Source organism: Mustela nigripes, chromosome 12 (assembly GCF_022355385.1).
Source record: "Mustela nigripes isolate SB6536 chromosome 12, MUSNIG.SB6536, whole genome shotgun sequence".
Taxonomy (NCBI): Eukaryota; Metazoa; Chordata; class Mammalia; order Carnivora; family Mustelidae; genus Mustela; species Mustela nigripes.
In genome coordinates, this window is record NC_081568.1 from 156,207,987 (window position 1) to 156,213,544 (window position 5,558).

Genomic DNA, 5,558 nt, shown 5'->3' on the forward strand with positions numbered 1-5,558 from the left:
AAATAAAAACCATCAATTGTCTCAATAGACGAAGAAAATCAGTGGAAAATTCTGACATTTGGATAAAAACTCAGCTCATTAGGAACACAAGAGAACTTGCTCAACCTGATAAAGGACATCTATGGAAAACCTGCCACTGACATAATACTAAATGAAACAGCACATGCTGGTGCCTCCAAACCAAGAAGAAAACCATGTTATTGACTCTTGCCACTATTATTCACCATTGTCCTGGCATTTCTAGCTAATGTAATAAGGCAAGAAAAAGAAATGAAAAGTATCAGAATTGAAAGTGAAATGTAAAAGAGTCTCTACTCACCATGTCTGCGTAGAAAAATCCTACAGAATTTATGAAAAAAAAAAAAGGAAAGAAAACAACACTAGAACTAAAAAGTGAGTTTTGGGACAATACATATTCAATGTGCTAAAATCAATGGTATTTCTTCATAGCATCAACAAGTAATGGAACGGGAAATGAGAAGAACTAAGTCCATTTAAAGTAACACCTAGCCTCTAGACTATGAGGAAGGAACTGGACTGTAGAGCAGTGGAGGATTCAGAGACAGGGGATGCCAACTGAGTTGGGACATGAGAACACATGCTTTCCTGACCATGAGACCTGACCATGAGAACACATGCTTTCCTGGACCAGCGGCAGTGGTGGAAACACTGTCCTCTTGGGCAGGAGGGAAGCTGGCAGGAGATGTGGGGAGCTGACACCCCATTTCTTCAGTCTGGGGAGGGGTGACGAGGGATGCATGCTTCCTCTGCCTTCACTGATGGAGCCCACAGGTGGCAATGGGGGTGCACAGAAGGAGTGAGGTTCTTGGTGTGGAAGGAGTTGGAGATTGTGGGCAGGTCGTGGGCAGTGCAGGAAGGACGCCACCACCCAGGCCATATCCTAACTGGACGCTCTGAACACCCACCCAATTAACCTCAATCTTGGCCCCTGAGGGGCCTGAGCTGTGATTCACGCCCTGAGGGTAGTGATACCAACATCTTGAGTCATCTCAGGATCAAGCAGGTTGCCCTCTGCACCTAATGCAGACTGGCCAGGGCTGTAGAGACCACTGTTCCAGGAGGAGTCATTGCACTTGGGGGAAGGCAAGCTGAGGTCTGACAAGGGGCTGGGCATGCTCTACCCACAGCTGACCCCAGACACCTTCAGGTGGGAGACTTAGAAGTGACCCCTGGGCCTCATCCACAACACCTCCCTCAGCCTCTCCACATGGTGGCACTGTTGGCTCAGAATCACAGCTGTCACAATCGGCATGATAGGCAGAAAGGCTGGGCTACCAAAGTCATTTTACAGGTGAGTGAGTGCCTCCCCATGGGAGGCCAAAACTCCAGAACAGCTAATTTACTGTCCCTGTGGTGGTGGGTACAGGATGATAGAACTCCACAGTGCTTCTGTTTACCCCCACATTCTGTTTCTTTATGGTTCTAAGACTCTCCATCCGTGGCTTCCTTTGTCAGGAATCAGATGATGCCAAGACCCAGTGGCTCTTCTTCCAGCTGCTCTGGGTCCCATGACTCTGTGGCTGGGTGACGTCAGCTTGCTCCTTCATGGACAATGCACAGCTTCTTACTTGGGGAGCTAGAACTTGGTGCCCCCCTCCATGATTCTGGGGTTCCACACTTTCCCCCCCAAATTCCCACATCACCAGCCCACTTCTGTCCATTCGACTGACCTGTGGCAATGGGCTCAAGAAGCTGCGAAGGGCATGGGGTCTGCCACACCTGCTAGGTGGCCATGCCCTAACTGGAGCCAGGGCAGGAGGTCGGGGAGCCACATGAGCAAGGGCTGCACGCCCCAGAATTCACACAGGAGTCTGGGTGGTGGTGGGTGTTCATTCTCCAGGCCTTTGATGGCAGCCTCCCATAGGACAGGCTGTGTGGCTGATGATCCCCCAGCAGAAGGGCATGGAGACCCTGGAGGAGGGGTCCAGACACCCCTGGCTCCCTATCCCCACCCTGCACCAGGTTCCTCCATGCATGGAGGGCTGATCCAGAGCTCTGGCCTGGGCCAGGGGTTGGGGGAGACCCCACTGTGGGGGAGAGCTTGAGATGGATAGATGGATAGACTGCCCCCAACACCTGTGAGCTCCCTATCCCAGAGAACCCCAGCACACAGAGACAAACCACACGGATCCTGCATGCTCCCTGGGGGAGAACACCCCATGCACACCCTCTCTGCCCCCCACTCAGATCTGGAGGGACTTGTGGCACACGTAACCCACAGGGACTCCCATCCCCGTCCTGGCCAGCAGGGACGGCAGACCTCAATCTCATCCAGCCCCCCCCACAGTCCTTAGAGCCATGGTTCCCAAACAGTGTGCCAAGGCACCCTGGGGTGCACCAGCAAATCCCCAGGCGCTAAGGGATCTTCCCTGTTCTCCCGACACAGCAGTTCATGTCATCTGCAGGACAGACACCCATGATCCCCAGCAGCGACACCCCAGAGGTGCTCCTGAAGTGACAGGAGAATTAATTACAAATCAGACTTTTTCAAAGACTTGCTGATGACCGCATTTGTTGTGTGGCCTGAGTCGATTGCTAAGCCCAGCGGTGAGGTGTTCCTCTGGGCCTGGGCTCTGTGGAAGCTGGCGATGGACAGAAGGTCTGGCTCTAAGGCCCAGTCCCCCGCTGTGAAAAGCAGCTGTCCTTGAGCAATCCCTGGATAGAACAGGACCCCAGGCCCTCCTCCTGCCCTGCCTGCAGCCCCTCTGAGCTCACAACCCTACAGACTGCCCAGTCTTTCCCCTGCTAGGAAGCAACTGAATAGATTGGAAGGGGTCTGAAGTCCTGGCGCCCGCTCCCCAGGACAGGAAGGACGAGCCCATGAGTACCTGACACCGACAGGGAACTCACTACCTCACAAGCAAACTGCCCTCCCATCGGGCCTCCCAGACCTCCTGGGCCTGTGCCTTCTTCCCTCCGGGACATGTTCTGGGGCCTCTGGGAGCTCCCTGTGGGTCCCTTCCCTCCAGATCATCCATAAACGGGGAGTACTTTGGCAGACCTGCTTTGCAGTCTGCCAAGGAAGCTTGCCCTGCATGACAGCAGGGGGCGCTGCCAGGCACAAGGGAGCCAGGCCCCAGAAGGCAACGAGGAACAGGGGCACCGAGCAAAGACAAGCTCGAGGCTGCCCTCTACCTTCATGCGAGGAGGCAGAATTTCCAGCTGAAAAGTAGGAGCCCGGAAAGAACAGCACCCCAACCCCATGCTTCTGGGGTCTCAGAAACCAGGGGAAACAGACTCCTGGGTTTTGAGGATGCCCAAAAAATAGGGCAGGACCCCATTCCCCCTCTATGTCAGCTTCCCAGGATCCCTGGAAGGGCCGGTAGTCACTGCCATCTGGACCCAGGATGCCCCTGCAGGCCAGCCTTCCCTCCAAAGTCCTGCTCCCCTCGTCTCTGCATTCAAAGAGAGGGGCCAAGACTCTCACCAAGACCACAGTAGGGGAAGGAAGGGCTCTGGAAGCTCTCAGCCCAGGACCACCACAAAGACGTGCTGAGATGCACATCCTCAGGGAACTCTCCCCCTCTCTCTCCCCCTGCAGCACAGGGGGCTGCCTAGCTCAATCCCTCCCCCCCCATCCCCTGTGCAGTAGAGACAGAAGCAGAGGGAGCCCCAAGGCTCCTGGCAGATGAGAAGACTGTGCCCACTGACTCCATTCTGTGCAGAGCCCAGCTGGCTGGGTAGCTAGCCCCTTTGTGTGCACAGAGCCACCAGCCTCTGGGGCTCCCCATAAAGGCCCTAACCCCTGGCCCCACAGCTGGGGTGGAGGGGGTGGGAGCCTGCTGCCTCAGCTCACACCCCCCCCCACACACACACAGCCCAGGGCCCTGGTAATGCGATAATTGGGTGGGATTTTTGCTGAGAGAGAGAGGGGAAGCCCAGAGGAGGATGAGCCAGCCCTCCACCAGCCCACCCCACTTCATTCCAGAAACTTCCCTCCTTCCCGATGCAGGTGGGGGGCTTGTGGGGACTGGGGGAGGGGGGTGGGCAGAGGGTCCGGGCATGCATAGACTTAACTGGATCCCAAGGAGGTGTGGAGGAAAGTTTCCTTTAAAGGGAAGAGCTCTTGCTCCCGGTCCAGGAAGAGATCCTGACGGGTCACCCACCCCTGAGGCTGACTCCCTTGGCAGACAGGGAAACCACAGCAGGCAGGGGTGGCATGCCATGGGTGCGATCTGCCTCTGGTTCTCAGCACCAAGCCTGAAGGCTCGCCACCCCTGCCCAAAGAAGGGGTCACAGGTCTACCTCCATGGGTCCCCTCACACTGCAGACGAGGTAGCGATGCCTGGCTGAAGGGGACCCGTGGAGGGAGCAGGTGGTCCACAAGACAAGAGATATTAGAGAAGAACCCGGAGTTGGGATTTCTAGCTGCAGCTCTGCTCCCTCAACTCCAAAACCATGTCATGAATTCCTGCTGTGTTTATCACAAGGCATCATTTGAGACTAACTGTTCTCCCACCACCGTCAAGGCAGGCACAGAATCTCTCACCTGTTATCATGTGCCATAGGGAAGCTGGGGAGATTTCAGGGTTTGGTCTTTCTTTCCCCAGTCAAACTCCCTTGGTGTCCCACTCACCCACCCCCAGAAGGTGCAAGCAGGGCTTCCAGGTGGACCCCAGGGTGGGTACTGGCTAGCTGCTCCTTGAGACTTTGGATAAGTCACCTTCCCTCTCGGGTCTGCCCTTTCCCCATCGACTAATCATATGGCTTACCTAAACGGTCAGAAATCCCTTCTGGATGAAGAGACTAGCGGCGCTGGGCATACCCGGAGGCTGGAGGTGCCAGAGCGAGGGATGCAGGCTGCACCGCCTTGGCTAGGAAGCGCCAGGGACTGGGGCCCATCTTTCCTGGAGGGGTGTGCGGGAGAAAGTGGAGGCGTCCACACCTGAGCTCCAGACAGTCCACACCCTTACCTTCAGGTAAGGGGCCGCAGCCTAGCCGCCCACCCAGCCACTGTCCGCACCGCAGGCGGCCTCCACCACCGCCGCGCTCCGCAGAGGAGCGGATCGGATAGCTCGGTTCCCAGCGGACCAGCGAGCAGCGACTCGAGGGATTGGCCCCAGACGAGCGGACCTCCCAGGCAAAGAGATGGAAGAAAGGGAGAGCAGCCCTGCCGCGGTCCGAGCAAGAGAACGAGCGCAGAACAGAGCAGCCGCGGGAGCGAGAGCGGGACCTTGCTTCCCACGGCGAGCGCAGGGCGCGCGGGGTTCCACACCGCCGCGCGGCCCAGGAGTGCGGGGCAGCGCGGCCCTGGACCTCGGAGGGGGCGCCTGAGGACCACGCTGCCCAAGCCGCGCACCCCCGCCCCACAGCCGCCCAAGCAGCAGCTCATCTGGCACAGTGCGGCCGTTAGAGCGGGCGCATCCTTGCGCACCCCGTGCGCCCCGCAGCCACGAGAGGGGCCGGCGCCGCCGCCGCCGCGGCTGCCGCCGCCGCCTCCCCAGCTCCAGGGCCCCGCCCGTCCCCGGCCCGCCCCGCCCCGGCCCGGCCCTGGCCCTAGCCCCGGCGGGCGCCCCCCGCGGCGCTGCCCCGCCCCC